This window comes from Lepidochelys kempii, chromosome 3 (assembly GCF_965140265.1).
Source record: "Lepidochelys kempii isolate rLepKem1 chromosome 3, rLepKem1.hap2, whole genome shotgun sequence".
NCBI lineage: Eukaryota > Metazoa > Chordata > Testudines > Cheloniidae > Lepidochelys > Lepidochelys kempii.
Genome location: NC_133258.1, coordinates 201,086,769 through 201,104,355, shown reverse-complemented (window position 1 = coordinate 201,104,355; position 17,587 = coordinate 201,086,769). Strand labels below are relative to the sequence as shown.

Genomic DNA, 17,587 nt, shown 5'->3' with positions numbered 1-17,587 from the left:
TATATTTTTTGGCTGGGTCTTTGACCTATTGTGATCTCCCCCGCACTTTTAGAACTGCCTGCTGCCAGTTCAGATACAGTCATTTACCTGTACAGTAAATTGGCTAACATTGGTCCAGACCTCAGAGTTTCCGACCTCTGGTGAACAAATAGTAGGAGTTTATTGACTCCTCTGCCAGACAACTCTCAGCCAGTTGTGAGCCGGGATTTTTCTTTCTTTTATGTTATGGTAATGCTTACCTCACAAGTGTTCGAAAAGGATGGGTTATATGTAGTGTGCTTTCAACTCACCTGATAAAAATCACTATCTACGTTCATTAGAGAGAGACAGTGTGGTGGGATGAGGGAATATCTTTTATTGGACCAATTTTTGTTGGGGAAGGAGACAAGCTTTCGAGCTACACAGAGCTCTTCTTCAGGTCTGGGAAAGGGACTCAGAGCGTCATGGCTAAATACATGTTGGGGCACACTGTTTAGCATAAATATTTAATACATATTGTAAGAGACCTTTCAAGGTGAAGTGGCCTGTTAACAGCTCTGTAGTCCTAGAACAAAAAGTGGGTTAGTGGGTTACAGATTGTTGTAATAAGCCATAAATCCAATGTCTTTATTAAGACCAGGATTTGTAGTATCTAGCAAAGTTTTGAATGTAAGCTCCCAGGCTCGTCTTTTGAAGGTTTTGTGCAGGTTTCCTTTGAGGACGAGGGTTGAGAGATCAGATATGGAATAATCCTTATGTGAAAAGTGTTTGACCAAGGGTGATATGGTGGTTTTGTCTTTTTATCGTTTTTTGGGAGGGGTTTTAGGGGGGTTTTGGCGCGAGTTCATTTGAGCGCGTAGTAATGGTCTGGTTTCAGCACATAGTTGTTGTTGGGGCATTTAATACACTGGATGAGGTATTGCATATGTTGTGATAGGCATGTGTAGGTAGGGTGACCAGACAGCAAGTGTGAAAAATTGGGACGGGGTGGGGGGTAATAGGAGCCTATATAAGAAAAAGCCCCAAATATCAGGACTGACCCTATAAAATCGAGACATCTGGTCACCCTATGTGTAGGACCTGAGGATCTTGAAAGGTGTGTTGTGGGCAATATTACAGTAATCTGTAACCCACTAACCCCCTCTTTCTGTCCTATGACTGCAGAGGTTTTAACAAGCCACTTCATTTTGAATAGTCTCTTACAATGTGTGTAAACTACCTATGCTGAACCCAGACCTGAAGAAGAGCTCTGTGTAGCTTGAAAGCTTGTCTCTTTCACCAACAGAAGTTGGTCCAATAAAATATATTACCCCACCCACCTCATCTCTTTAATGTCCTGGGACCAACACGGCTTCAAAACAGCAAACATACCTAAATTTGTATTATTCCAGAGTTTTGGTATTTTCCCCTTTGAACTCCTCAGCCTCTCCCTCCTTTTTGTAAAGGAAAGGTGGTGTATACGCAATGGCGCAAAATTCTAGGATAGGATACCCAATTATGGGGAAGTTAGAAATATAATGATGCAAATTTTAAACATTTCATTAATTTCTCCTGTACACATTAACTTTGATTGCAGTGAGCTAACCAAACAGATTCTTGTGTGCGAACATTTAATGTGATCCATTTGTGCAAATGGCAAAACATTCAATTGGATCATATGGTGTAGGAAGGTTTTTGGAATTTATTTGGGTTACCTGCTTTTTCCTCTTCAGTCCATTGTATATTGCTTTTTTACTTTACTGCAGGGTGGATTTGATTTAAATCACTAGTCAGGAAGACTCAATTTAATCATGGATTTCTACATAAAGGTGCATTCTTGTTGGTTGTTATAACCTTAATACATATTCTTCACAATTCAGAGATAGATGTAGGTTTCATTTTTAGAAGGTACACACTATGCATTTTTAAAGTGATTTATTTTGAAAACTTTTCATATTAGTTTTACAGCTATATCAGAAAATGAATGATTGTTTGGTTATTTCATTTACCAAAGGTAATTGAAGCAGATATTTATGAAAGCATTGGGAAGTGAACTGTCTCCAGTTCAACAGGTTAATCATTAATATTTCGAGGATTTTCCTGCCATGCTGTATTAGAAGGAGAACATCACCAGACAGACATTTAAATTGTTTTATGTAACTACAACAAGAATATTATGTATTCTGGATTGTTTTCTTCAACAGCAAAATATAATATTTTAACAAAACAAGCATATACATTTTTGAATTTAGTTAAACATTCAAGTTTTTTAAAATCAGGTTTGTTTTTGTTAAAATTGTTTTTAACTAAATAGTTAAATGAAATATTGTTTTAAAAGAAAACAAAAATTAAATCAACTACGTCAGCCAGGTCAACATGAGAAACTTAAAATATTGGCTTCTGTAGCTAACTCAGTCGTCTTCACCTTCATTTTCCTGTTTTGTTCATAATCTGGAAAAGAAAAACAAGCTTTCCTGCTTTTTCAGGTCCCAAACGATTTCTCAATTTGGAATGAATTAGTCCAAAGGGAGAAAATATTCTTTCTACACGGGCAGAAGAAGCCACTGCTGTTAAAAGTGAGATTATCACTTCAGCAGTCGCTGATTCCAAGTGCTTAAGTGACTTCCACCAGTTCACTGGTGTGCCTTTCTTTAAAGCATCATCAGCAAACATATATTTCTTGAATGGTTCACCCTTAGCACTGAAGTTTGTTATAGTTGGCATTATGGAGGGATAATTGCTGGATGTCCATGTCATAGCCAACTCATCCTCTTAACCAGTCAAGGTTTGACCCTGGTACCGAGTATTGAGAATATTTGCAAGAAAATGAGCTGGAGATAGTGCTTGTCCCGTTCGTTTTTTTAATGCTTGTAATTTAACTCTGTCGTTGCATATTTCTCTTTTTAAGATCTCACTCAAGTCCTTCCAAATTTCAACAGTGTCGGCAATAAAACAGCTGTTTCCCTGCATTTTGTTCAAGGCTACAGAAGTAGGCTTCAGGGTACTCAGCATGTGTTCAGCATTTCTCTTAAGTCCTATGCTGAGAACTTTGGCTGTGACGGGCCATCTATTTTTTCCACGATTTTGTTCGCAAACTGTCATCCGATTAGGCCAGTTCTTGATATAGAGCTCAAAACCGTCCACTACGGTGTTCCAGCACACATCTTGTGGGAGAGTGAGCTTGGTTCCTCCCACATTTTTCAGAGCAGCTGCTACAAAGTGGTTGTTGTGAAAGTATTTTGCAATTTCAACATTAGCCTTTATTTCTGGAACACTGAAGTCTTTGGCTAGGAGGTGCATCAAATGAGCACTGCAACCATATGTTATTAGCTTGGGACTCTCTTCTAAATTTCTTCTCATCTTGGATATATTTGCAGCATTGTCTGTGACCAAGCTGCGTATGAGACATTTGAATTTTTTTTCACAGTTTGTTACAGCTTTTACTGCTACTTCTTGTAAGTATTCTGCTGTGTGTGCATTTCCTGATGTATCAAATGTTTCTGTAAGGAAGACATTCCCTTCTTCTCTTGTCACACAAGCACATACAACAGAATCATTGTGGACATTGCTCCACCCATCAAGACTCAGGTTAACAATTTCACCCTCTAGACCTTTTGCACAGTGCTCAATTTCTTTCATACACTTTATCCAGGAATTTGCCTGCAACATCTGCTCTATTGGGTGGCCTGTATCCTTGTCTTAATGACTGAACCATGTTAATGAAGTGTGGGTTGTCAATCATATGGAAAGGAGAGTTTGTTGCGTAAACAAACCGGGCAATATTTTAATCAATTACCTCTTTTTGTAATCTGCTGGTTCTTATCACAAACTTATCTGTGGTTCTTTCTGGATGATGGAGATTTTTTTTTCTTTTTGCTACAGGTGATATACTGTGTCTATGTGACATACATGATGTGACTGAAACACTATCATTGGCATAACTCTGAAACTATAGAAAATGATGGTGATCTTGAAGGTGGATAGTCTTCAGAATCCTATATGTTGAGGATGGATTCTCCTAAACAAAATAAGTTAGTGCAGTTGTTTAATTATTAATTACCATACTGCTCGTTTATTATTACTCATTGCATTCACAGACACTCAGTACTACTTTAAAGGTGAAACTGTAAAAGGAAGATATTCCTATTTCAGCTATTTATTTTTTTATCACAACTGCATCTAAAATGATAGTTGTTTCTCTAGGGTACTGTATTTTTTGCTCAAACATGAGAATTCAAGAATAGTCCAGAAGGAAGACAGGCAGTCCTTAAGAAAGGAGTATGAAATAAAAAAATTTACCAACCTGAAGATCCTGCATGTTCAGACATGTTTTTCATCATCTTCAACGCAGCTTCCTCCTGAGAAGGAACACTTCTCATGATGTAGCTTCATTCAGGCAACCAGGCCTTGTGTTTCTTTGTTGCACTTTTCACATTTTGCACAGATGCCTGTCTTACCTACAGGTAGGGGAACTTCATCACAATATTCCGAAACTGGGTCTCTTTTACGGCCTGCTGCCATTATAGGTTTTCTCTTCTACTGAGAGAATGGTATGGTAGCTCTCAAATCAATGAAGGCTACACTCAGAAAGACCTCAAGACTTCTGGAATATGCTGCTCAAACAGTTTCACTTTTGTTTCTACTGCCTGTCCCTCCCTTCTCACATTTATCTCCAGACTTCTTCTCCTTGTCCAGATCTATTTCACCCCCAACAGTCTTCTATTCATTGAACTTTTTGAAACTTTGCACTTTTAGAGAGAGGTAAGGGATCGACTTTGTGTACACAAATTTGCAGAGGGACAATAGGGTTGAGATCTGTTGTTTTTCATTTCTGTATATTTATTTTAAAACACTTTTGCTGTTAACAAGCACGTTATCTCTGGAGACACAAATCCACAGTTTGAGAACTGCAGAACTAAGCATCTCTGATATCTTCTAGACTGAGCACTGAGTCTCATTGGGTAGGTAGAAAGATGAACCTAAATAATCTATACAGAAGCCCCTGGAACCCCATAAGATTGGGTCCCTAATCCGTGAACTATTGGAACTCATTTACAAAACTTTTCTTAAACATGACATGAATATATTGTGTCATACTATAGAATTAGAATTTATAATCCCTATTCCATGATGAGATATCTTTGAGCTATAATGTATCTTAATAAAAACTATCTTTAGATAAGTTTTTTCCTCAAAAAACATTTTATCAAAAAAATCCGATTTTAAATTAAAATATCAGATTTTTATTTTTTTTTTAAATAATTGATTTTATCCACCCTGCTTTACTGTCTATTTTCCTTTTCTCTTCTAGCATTATATGCCTGCCTATCTATCATGCATTTTAATGATTTTTTAATGGATAACATATAACAATTTTTGTTAAAGTTACATCATTAAAAAGCCAATATTCTGGCTGATTATTGCAATGAAGCATAATAAGGCCATCTCAGGATAATAATCACTTTCCATTTTACTCTTCTCTAAGTCTTTGTTTCCATGTTCACGAGGTAGTAGATAGCCAGACAGTGCAAAGTCCAGGTCAGGAATATGTACAAGAAGCAGAGGGGAAAAAACCCATCGTAATGAAGACATTAGTTTATGTGCCAGCACCTTACTAACCTTCAACGGTTTAATACCATGTATTATCACTTCTTTTGTACATGTTAAGTAAGCCTCATCATCCTTGTGCCATCCCGTTCTCTCTTGGTGCCTTGCTGTTTTTTATACAGCTTATAAGCTTTAATGAAGAAAGGTGATCGACTGATAAAATATCTCTAGAGTTACCAATAAGAAATGGGCAAAGGATTCCGTAGAGTCCTTTGGGATTAATATGTTATGGATCCAGGGCTGTTCTCACATTGCTAATTATTTTTTGTGCTGGTAATGCACTAGAAACTGTTCACACTTACTGTCCCTACTTTTGATGAAATTACACTCAAACAATACTCAGAATCACACTCTTTTGTTGGCTTTTGGGGTGTATGCTTGTGGTATGGCTGAAGTTCAGACAATGAAGACATAGTCTAAACTTGTAAAACTTTCTCCCTTTTGTTAATTGTTAATGAAAACACAAATACCCAGATATGCAAAGAAACAGACACTATGTGGAGAGCCTGTTTCACAGGACTTGAGCCTACTGTATTGGGTATTTTTGGAATAAAACATCCCAGTGTATGTACCAAGAGTAAATGCGGTACTAACATTTCGGACTTGAATGAGAGGAACCAATATAATGTTTTATTAGCTGGGGAGATAGTATTTGGGCTTCCTCTATGCACAGAACTAAATCCTGTGGTCCCTTATTTAGGCAAATTCCCTTTGACTTCTCACGCCTTCTCTTTATTCCATTTAGGTCTGTCTTCTTCAGTTTGATGTTATTGTTTATTAATGTTCAGATACTTTGCTAAAAGCTCTTTCAGGAGCAAGTTTATGGCAGGGAGAATGTATATAGAGAGCTCATAATTATATCCTGTGAAAAACTTCCATAACAAAACCAAGTGACAGTAGGCTGAGTTTGATCTTAATGTGAAAGTCTCCCAAGTTTAATGAACCCGAGGCCAGGACCTCTTTTTCACTAATATATCTGGACTCCACTCTTCCACCTTTCAGGGAGAGCTCTTCTTCCCACTCCTGCCTCCTCCAAACCCGCAGGAACTGACAAGCAAGATTTCTTCCCTGCTGTCTTTCTTTTCTTATAGCAGTAGGTTCCTGAAATTCCCTTGTTGTGCCCTGGCAGGAAGCACTTATAATGTTCTGGGTCCAGGAGATGCCTCAGAGGGCACTGTGGTAGGGGGAAGTCCTTGTTCTTATCCAAACCCAAAACTCCTGTGTGCAAGTAGCTAGAGTGGTGTGCTGCAAACCAGCTGACCCAAGCGAAAGAAGAGCACCTTGACACTTATGTGCAATAACTGAGACAGAACATTAAACCAAAACGTTTGAGCTGATGCCCTTCAGAATTACAAGACACTAGTACAAGACACTGCTAGCTCTGGCTCCTTCTGCTAAGCCCATCAAAGGCATATAGAAAGGTGGGATTTTTTTTTTTAATTTAAAAACTTTTTTTGAAGATAGGAACTCTGTAATAACAGCAACAACAAAAAACCTCTCTCTGCACATTCTGGGAGCATATATAGTAACCAGATCAAAATTGGTGCTTGGTGGAGTTAAGCCTGTACACCTTCTGTAGTTCTTTAGGGTTCTTCTATTCGAGGGCCCTACCTCTCTCACGCACACGGGATCCACCAGTCAGAATGCCGTTCCTGATTCCCCACCCGCCACTCCATCTGTCTCTCCTGCAGAACAGGCCCCCAGCAGCCCCTCACTTGGAAAATTGTGCCAGTGTGCGACTTTCTAGCTTCTTAAGCCTGTGTGTGGGTATGTTATCAGAGGCTGCAGAGCCTCACCCACGAGGAAGAAGAATTTGTCACAACCTAATAAGGCCAGAGGGTGCCAGAAAATGAAAGTGGGTGGGCACTTGGGTATGGCTCCGAATATCAGTATTACCAACCCCAAGCATTAAAAATTCACATCAAGCCATAAAAATATCATGACGTTTCTTTAAAAATCAAGTTTTTATGTATTTATATTTGTATGTGTGTGTTTGAGGCTTCAGGGTTCACTCAGGCCATAATCCCAAGCTTTTCTCCACAACCACGAGGCTTGGAAACATGGTATTTTTTGTTAAATGGAAACAGAGTCTCACTGATCACATGCCACCAGGAACTGTGCCTTTAAGAAAAACACCAAATATTTCAAGACTTGATAAAATTGAGAGAGTTGGCAAGACTAGGGAACCCACTCCCAGATGAAGACAAGGTTGGATGAGACTCTGTGTGTTATAGTTTTGCAGACAGCTCTGGTCTTAGAACTCCAGGCTGCCCCTGCTGATGGGTCAGGTTTATGCAGGCCTGCCGTACTTCTTTAAAATGGGGATACTGGCCTGTGCATCTGGAGTTTGCTAAATCATTTCAGTCGCTCTCGTCATCAGACCTGCTATAATTTATATTTGAGTGGCTTATTTGTGTCCTGTGTAGAAAAAGGATAATTAAGATTTGAAGTGTCATTCACAGTGGGCCCTTTGTGTCTATCACTGGTCTACTCTATTACTGCATCTTCTTGAAAAGCATTTACAGAATAGACATGGACATGTAGTTCCTTAAACGACAGCCAGCATTGAGTCCATGGAAAAAGAAAACCACATGCTTTTTCAAATTATAGCTTGTTCCAGTTCCCTAGATCTGGTTATATCTGACCTTCAATATAATCTGTAACTGTGAGTTTGACAGAAGATAACCTTAAAAGACAGAATAATAGCCCAGTCCTTTCAAAACCTGAACTTCCAAAATGCTTAGCTGGTCCAATATCTGGCAACCCAGCACAAAGTGGCATAGCACTGGGAGGTTGCCTGGACTATTGGTTAGCGCACAGGACTGCCAGTCAAGGAGATATGAGCTTTCACTGTCTTGCTGTGTGACTTTGGGTTGGGCACTTGACTTCTCTGTGCCACCGTTTCTCCATCTGGAAAATTAGTATTTAAATAATCTCACCACTGTAAAGTCCTTTGAGCACCAGGGATAAAAGATTCTATAGAACTGCAAATTATAATGACATTACCCTATTGAGTAGTGGGGCCGAGTTCAGAAGTGTGAGAATGTTGCCTTTTGTAGAGGCTTACAAAATGTGTCCTTTGTTAGATCTGAAAGTGTTCAGCATATTGTAACTAGGGTCATCTCTGCTGTTAAGGAGAAGTAGCTGTGGTTTCCATTTCTTAAAGCGCAGTTATCACTGTCTTCCGGATCTGACACTCCCAGTGCTCTCACTTTCTGCATGCAAGTCGATTTTACGTTTCAAGGAGGCTTGAAAAATAAAGTACCCCTTTAGCCATCGTTTAAAAAAGACATTTTTTTTTGGTCCTTTGTTTTCCATTTCTAAGTCATCTATTATTCATTCATGTCCACACTGGGCTTACTTATTGCTAACTCTGAACAGATGATTTTGTTGCAGTTTAGCATCCACTGTAGTGATGGCTGCAGCCACCGTGTTTTGTTTCTTTACATTTTATCAAGACAAGTGCTTGTCTCTCCATAGCTGAAGTGATGAATCTGGATTTCTCTTTAAAGCATAATTTTGCATCCTCTGTAAAATCTACAAAACCATCAAATTGTCCTGAGAATTGATAGATAAGGCCGGGGCTATAGGTGACACATTGGAGGGACATAAAGGGCACCAACTAAAGGGGGGCCCCATGCCTTCCCCCCCGCCATGTGGCCTCCCCGCCCCACCGTCAGCTAGGGTGACCTGGTGTCCGGTTTTTGACCAGAACGCCCAGTCGTAAAGGGACCCAGGCGGCTCTGGTGAGTACCGCCAATGGAGCATTAAAAGTCCGGTCGGCAGTGCTGCGGAGCTATAGCTGGCCAGTCCATGCCAGTCCTGGGGCACCGCACTGCGCCCCGGAAGCAGCCAGCAGGTCCAGCTCCTAGGTGGGGGGGCCACGGGGCACCGCGCGCTGTCCCCTGCCCTGAGCACTGGCTCCACACTCCCATTGGCCGGGAACTGGCCAATGGGAGCTGGGGGGGTGGTGCGTGTGGGTGAGAACAGCATGTGCCGCAGAGCCTCCTGCCCCCACCCGCAGAAGCTGTACCTGCTGGCCACTTCTGGGGCACAGTGCAGTGCCCCAGGACAGGGCAGGCAGCCTGCCTTAACCCCCCTGCTGCGCTGCTGACAGGGAGCTGCTGGAGGTAACCCAACCCTGAACCCCTCCAAACCTGGAGCTCCTTCCTGCATCCCAAACCCCTCATCCCCAGCTCCAGTCCAGAGCCCTCATCCCCCCCCCGGCACCTCAACCCCCTGCCTCAGCCCACAGCCCCCTCCCACACGCTGAACCCCTCATCCCCGGCCCCACCCCAGAGCTTGCACCCAGAGCTCATATACCTTCCTGCACCCTAGCCCTGAGGTCCCCTCTGCCCCAAACCTGGAGCTCCCTCCTGCATCCCAAACCCCTCATCCCCGGCCCTGTCCAGAGCCCGCACCCCCAGCCCAGAGCCCATATGCCCTCCTGCACCCCAACCCCCAACCCTCAGCACCCCCAAACGCAGAGTTCCCTCCTGCAGCTCAGAGCCCCCAGCCCAGAGCCATCACCCCCCCTGCACCTCAGCACCCTGCCCCAGCCCACAGCCCCCTCCCACACCCTGAACCCCTCATCCTGGCACCCACCTCGGAGCTCGCACCCTAGCCCAGAGCCCATACCCCCTGCACCCCAGCGCTCAGCATCCCCAAACCCAGAGTCCCCTCCTGCAGCCCAGAACCCTCACCCCCTCCTGCACCTCGACCTGCAGCCCCATTCCGCACTCCGAATCCCTCGGCCCCACCCTGCAGCCTGGATCCCCCTCCCGCACCCCAGAGCCCTCACCCCCCGCCCACTCTCCAACCCCCTGCCTCAACCCGCTACCCCCTCCCACGTTCCAAATCCCTCGGCCCCACCCCAGAGCCAGTACCCCCAGCCAGAGCCCTCTCCCTCACCGCAACCCCCTGTCCCAACCCAGTGACAGTGAATGAGGGTGGGGGAGAGCGAGCCACCAAGGGAGGGGGAATATAGTGGGGGGGAGGGGTGGGACCAGAGAGAAGGGGCAAGGCTAGGGTGTTCGGTTTTGCGCCAATAGAAAGTTGGCAACTCCTACCCCCAGGCCAGGGACCCCATGCTCTCCCCGTCCCCTCCCCATCCCATGTTACCTGGGGTAGGGGCTCTGTCTTCCTGCTGCCCCGGCTCCCCCTGGCATGTGAACATACGAATGGCCATACTGGGTCAGACCAAAGGTCCATTCAGCCTAGTATCCTGTCTCCCGACAGTGACCAATGCCAGGTGCCCCAGAGGGAGTGATGATGGTAATGATCTAGTGATCTCTCTCCTGCCATCCATCTCCACCCTCTGACAAACAGAGGCTAGGGACACCATTCCTTACCCATCCTGGCTAATAGCCGTTAATGGACCCAACCTCCATGAATGTATCCAGTTCTGTTTTAAACCCTGTTATAGTCCTAGCCTTCACAACCTCCTCAGGCAAGGAGTTCCACAAGTTGACTGTGTGCTGAGTGAAGAAGAACTTCCTTTTATTTGTTTTAAACCTGCTACCCATTCATTTCATTTGGTGGCCCCTAGTTCTTATATTATGGGAACAAGTAAATACCTTTTCCTTATTCACTTTCTCCACACGACTCATGATTTTATAGACCTCTATCATATCTCCCCTTAGTCTCCCCTTTTCCAAGCTGAAAAGTCCTAGCCTCTTTAATCTCTCCTCATATGGGACCCTCCCAAACCCCTAATCGGTCTCCCCTTTTCTGAACCTTTTCTAATGCCAGTATATCTTTTCTGAGATGAGGGGCACCACATCTGTACGCAGTATTCAAGATGTGGGCATACCGTGGATTTATATAAGGGCAAGAAGACATTCTCTGTCTTATTCTCTGTCCCTTTTTTAATGATTCCTGACATCCCGTTTGCTTTTCTGACTGCCGCTGCACACTGTGTGGACGTCTTCAGAGAACTATCCCCGTGGAGTCACATCCGGACGCTGCCCAGGGCAGCCCAGCAGCTACCTGGGAGAATGTAGCCGCTGCGCTGCACTGGGCAGCGTCCCAGGGAGGGTGGCCAGAATAGGAGAGGCTCTGGCACCCTGCCTCTTCCCTTCGGGCTCTGGCCCCACCCCTTCATCACCCTGGCTGCTGGTCCCTTGCTCCTCCCCCCATCTCCCCTGCCAGGGACCAGAGTCGAGTGTGGAGTGGGGGGGTGAGGAGGGAGTATTTGAAATCCTGAGACAGAGCATCTTAAAAACTGAGCTGTTTTCAAAGTTGCAAAATCTTTCTCATACATTTTTAATATACTTTCTTTCTTTTTTTTTTCCCCACACAGATATTGAACAAACAAGGGGTAAGGAGACACGTGAAACTTGCATTGCTTAGACGTGGTGCATTGTACCAAAAGGAAGGTCTGACATTGGAACTAGGAAGTTATTAGACCTTCCTTACGGACCTACGTAATCACTGTTCTGTTGCATTGTGATCAGCTAAGTCTGTCAGTACAGTGCACAGGGAACTCCAGAAGCAGCTTCAGGGCCAAACCCCTCTGATGCCAAACAGGTTCGTGGAGGTGACATGGAAAATGCCACTTGCTTGTTTCTCAAAGGAGGATTTAAACCTAGGATCTCCAGTGCTGCAGAATAGACCTTTGTGAGTTGAGCTTAAGTCACAAGTCCTTCGTTTTGTGGCATCAGTAGGCTTTTATTCTACTCCTGCTACTAGATGAAAACCCAGTGAACCAGTGAGCTACAAATAAAAATATCCATTGACATAGGTAAGGCAGATCATTCACCCCCGTTTAAAGGTGGGGAAATGAGGACAAAAGAGGTTTCTGAAGGTCACTTTTGGCAGAACTAGGATCAGAACCTAGGTTTTTCATAGCAGACTCAAATGGCAGCCTTATTACTTCTCAGTAACATTAAGATTGTGAAAAGAAAATGAGTACTTGTGGCACCTTAGAGACTAACAAATTTATTTGAGCATAAGCTTTCGTGAGCTACAGCTCACTTCATCGGATGCATTCAGTGGAAAATACAGTGGGGAGATTTATATACACAGAGAACATGAAACAATGCGTGTTATCATACACACTGTAAGGAGAGTGATCAGGTAACGTGAGCGATTACCAGCAGGAGAGCGGGGGGGCCTTTTGTAGTGATAATCCAGGTGGGCCATTTCCAGCAGTTGACAAGAACGTGTGAGGAACAGTAAGGGGGGGGGAATAAACATGGGGAAATAGTTTTACTTTGTGTAATGACACATCCACTCCCAGTCTTTATTCAAGCCTAATTTAATGGTGTGCCGTTTGCAAATTAATTCCAATTCAGCAGTCTATCGTTGGAGTCTGTTTTTGAAGATTTTTTGTTGAAGTATTGCCACTTTTAGGTCTGTAATTGAGTGACCAGAGAGATTGAAGTGATCTCCGACTGGTTTTTGAATGTTATAATTCTTGACGTCTGATTTGTGTCCATTTATTCTTTTACGTAAAGACTGTGCAATTTGGCCAATGTACATGGCAGAGGGGCATTGCTGGCACATGATGGCATATATCACATTGGTAGATGCGCAGGTGAACGAGCCTCTGATAGTGTGGCTGATGTGATTAGGCCCTATGATGGTGTCCCCTGAAAAGATATGTGAACACAGTTGGCAACGGGCTTTGTTGCAAGAATAGGTTCATAGAATAACAGGGTTGGAAGGGACCTCAGGAGGTCATCTAGTCCAATCCCCTGCTCAAAGCAGGACCAATTCCCAATTTTTGCCCCAGATCCCTAAATGGCCCTCTCAAGGATTGAACTCACAACCCTGGGTTTAGCAGGCCAATGCTCAAACCACTGAGCTATCCCACCCCCCCAGGTTCCTGGGTTAGTGGTTCTGTTCTTTGGTGTGTGGTTGCTGGTGAGTATTTGCTTCAGGTTGCGGGGCTGTCTGTAAGCAAGGACTGGCCTGTCTCCCAAGATCTGTGAGAGTGATGGGTCATCCTTCAGGATAGGTTGTAGATCCTTGATGATGCGTTGGAGAGGTTTTAGTTGGGGGCTGAAGGTGATGGCTAGTGGAGTTCTGTTATTTTCTTTGTTGGGCCTGTCCTGTAGTTGGAAACTTCTGGGTACTCTTCTGGCTCTGTCCATCTGTTTCTTCACTTCAGCAGGTGGGTATTGTAGTTGTAAGAATGCTTGATAGAGATCTTGTAGGTGTTTGTCTCTGTCTGAGGGGTTGGAGCAAATGCGGTTGTATCATAGAGCTTAGAATCATAGCATCATAGAATCATAGAATATCAGGGTTGGAAGGGACCCCAGAAGGTCATCTAGTCCAACCCCCTGCTCAAAGCAGGACCAATTCCCAGTTAAATTCCCAGGACCAATTCCCAGTTACAGCTTGGCTGTAGACAATGGATTGTGTGGTGTGATCTGGATGAAAGCTGGAGACATGTAGGTAGGCATAGCGGTCAGTAGGTTTCCGGTACAGGGTGGTGTTTATGTGACCATTGCTTATTAGCACAGTAGTGTCCAGGAAGTGGATCTCTTGTGTGGGCTGGTCCAGGCTGAGGTTGATGGTGGGATGGAAATTGTTGAAATTATGGTGGAATTCCTCAAGTGCTTCTTTTCCATGGGTCCAGATGATGATGATGTCATCAATGTAGCGCAAGTAGAGTAGGGGCATTAGGGGACGAGAGCTGAGGAAGCATTGTTCTAAGTCAGCCATAAAAATGTTGGCATACTGTGGGGCCATGCGGGTACCCATAGCAGTGCCGCTGATTTGAAGGTATACATTGTCCCCAAATGTGAAATAGTTATGGGTGAGGACAAAGTCACAAAGTTCAGCCACCAGGTTTGCCGTGACATTATTGGGGATACTGTTCCTGATGGCTTGTAGTCTATCTTTGTATGGAATGTTGGTGTAGAGGGCTTCTACATCCATAGTGGCCAGGATAGTGTTTTCAGGAAGATCACCGATGGATTGTAGTTTCCTCAGGAAGTCAGTGGTATCTCGAAGATAGCTGGGAGTGCTGGTAGCGTAGGGCCTGAGAAGGGAGTCTACATAGCCAGACAATCCTGCTGTCAGGGTGCCAATCCTGAGATGATGGGGCGTCCAGGATTTCCAGGTTTATGGATCTTGGGTAGCAGATAGAATGCCCTTGGTTGGGGTTCTAGGGGTGTGTCTGTGTGGATTTGTTCTTGTGCTTTTTCAGGGAGCTTCTTGAGCAAATGGTGACGTTTCTTTTGGTAACCCTCAGTGGGATCAGAGGGTAATGGCTTGTAGAAAGTGGTGTTGGAGAGCTGTCGAGCAGCCTCTTGTTCATATTCCGACCTATTCATGATGACGACAGCACCTCCTTTGTCAGCCTTTTTGATTATGATGTCAGAGTTGTTTCTGAGGCTGTGGATGGCATTGTGTTCTGCACGGCTGAGGTTATGGGGCAAGTGATGCTTCTTTTCCACAATTTCAGCCCGTGCACATCGGCGGAAACACTCTATGTAGAAGTCCAGTCTGTTGTTTCAACCTTCAGGAGGAGTCCAACCAGAATCCTTCTTTTTGTAGTGTTGGTAGGGAGGTCTGTGTGGGTTAGTATGTTGTTCAGAGGTGTGTTAAGATTAAGATTGTGATATCTTTTGGGAGTTAAAGTGGTTAGAATTTCTGCCGTCTCTTTAGGACGGGTATATTGTGCTAGAAAAGAATTGTGCCCCTGTGTTTTTATTACGCTTTTGAACATATTGGGGAAAATGGGATAACTTAAGGTAAATTAAACATAAATACCATCAATTGGCTGTTCACATGGTAAGCAGCTCCGTGGAGCTCAAGTGAGACACATGTTTATCTCTTAGTGTTTAAGATGTATCAGCTTTATTTTTCTTTCATGTTGGGTCACTTTCTACTATGCAGAAAGCAGACCCATCCTTTCAACATTTGGCCTTAACTGTAGAACAGACAATTCAGTTTTGCTGAGACAATCCTATAAGCAAAAACTCAAATCATTCCCCCCGCTTTCCCAGGGCTTCCTTGTGCCTCCATCAAAAGAAGTTGGATGTTAGCCAGAGAACAGCCTTATATTCTAGATTAATTAAAAGGAAAGGTCAGTGCTAGTTCCATCTGTGAATATCCTATTAGCCTTTTCCTCGACTAAAAAGAGTGAAAGGTACTTTGTGTTTTCTGAGCTAAATGGCACACTCCTAATGGCTTGTATTCTGCGTCATATAATTTTGTCTTCTCCAGCTATTACATCACAGCCCATGAATCTCATTTACCAAGGTACAGCTACATCATTTTCTAACCTCCATCTTCCTCTGATCCGCCCGTCTCTTTCTTCCTACTACTGCTTTTACTTATCTAAATGGGTACATGAACATTAACCTACCCAACAGCAATAAGGAACAGAGTCAGTAGAGGGGTACGTAATCTTTCTCTGATTTGTTAATGTCAGCTGTGTTTTTACTTGCGTACATGACATTTTTTATCCTTCTGGTATATTAACAGTGATTTTTTTTTTTTTACATCTGCATCTCTTCTTACCAATTTCTTAAAATAAAGTATTTAAAAAATAGATGCATGATGTACCTAGCTCATGAATCCATGATAAATGAACTTCCTGTGATTTCTATATGCTCAAGTTGTTTACTGAGGATGGGCCAACCCAAGGTTTTCTCAAAAAGAACAGGAGTACTTGTGGCACCTTAGGGACTAACAAATGTATTAGAGCATAAGCTTTGTGAGCTACAGCCCACTTCATCGGATGCATAGAATGGAACATATAGTAAGATAGATAGATATACATACAGATAAGTTGGAAGTTACCAACAAACTGGGAGAGGCTAATTAGCTACGTTTCAGAGTAGCAGCCGTGTTAGTCTGTATTCGCGAAAAGAAAAGGAGTACTTGTGGCACCTTAGAGACTAACAAATTTATTTGAGCATAAGCTTTCATGAGCTACAGCTCACTTCAGCGGATGCATTCAGTGGAAAATACAGTGGGGAGATTTATATACACAGAGAACACGAAACAATGGGTGTTACCATACACACTGTAAGGAGAGTGATCACTTAAGGTGAGCTATTACCAGCAGGAGAGCAGGGGGCGGGAGTGGGGAGGGGAAACCTTTTGTAGTGATAATCAAGGTGGGCCATTTCCAGCAGTTGACAAGAAAGTCTGAGGAATAGTGGCGGGGGAGGGGGGGAATAAACATGGGGAAATAGTTTTACTTTGTGTGATGAGCTATTATCAGCAGGAGAAAAAAAACAAAAAACTTTTGTAGTGATAATCAAGATGGCCCATTTAGACAGTTGACAAGAAGGTGTGAGGATACTTAACTTAAGGAAATAGATTCAATATGTGTAATAACCCAGCCACTCCCAGTCTCTATTCAAACCCAAGTTAATGGTATCTAGTTTGGGTATTAATTCAAGCTCAATAGTTTCTCCTTGGAGTCTGTTTTTGACGCTTTTCTGTTGCAAAATTGTTGCAAGCTTTTCTGTTTACTTGTATTCTGGGAAAGAACCTCCCACGATCTGATAACAAAAAGCACATTTAAAAAGGCATTACACTAGAAGTATGCATAAATCATGCTGGGAAAGGAGGAATATATCCAAGCCCAGGAAAGGGCAATCCAAAAAGAGAAATTTGTTGTTCATGCCTGTTAGGTGAAAAATGAATTGCATTTTGACAGCTAATGTAGGGCCATACCCTCAGCTGGTGCAAATGGAGAAAGCTCCATTGTAATAATGGAGGAACAGTGACTTGCACCAGCTGAGAATCTGACCAGTAATGTGTAAATGAACTCCTTTGGGAAGCAAGGAAGAGGTTGAAGGCTTTTAGGAGAATAAATGAGCCCAATTTCACTGTCAAACACCGACATTTGTCCCTTGGGGCAGAGAGACGCTTCTGCACCCACATGCCAAAGTGGGGTCCCATGTTATGCTACAGGTGATAGTGATGCTCTACTAAGTATACTGTAAGTTTGTTATCCACCTAGACAAATGTCCGCTAAAAATATTGCTAACAACCTTGAAAATATTCAAATTTGAATAATAAACACATCCTAGATGGAGTGGGGTTGAGGGAT

General features: G+C 43.3%; 1 protein-coding gene across 18 annotated transcripts in view; it reads left to right on the top strand.

The window, feature by feature from the left end:
• PLCB4 (phospholipase C beta 4) overlaps nucleotides 1-17,587 on the top strand; it is a 325,436-nt gene that overhangs the window by 148,384 nt on the left and 159,465 nt on the right. The window contains exon 1 of one of the 18 annotated variants that reach the window (XM_073339650.1): nucleotides 11,867-11,884. The exons of 16 other annotated variants lie outside the window; for them this stretch is intronic. The gene's annotated coding sequence lies outside the window, so the exon portion shown is untranslated. Of the gene's footprint in view, nucleotides 1-11,866; nucleotides 11,885-12,072; nucleotides 12,094-17,587 lie in introns of those variants that run through there. One more of the 18 variants, XM_073339651.1, reaches the window with a different exon arrangement.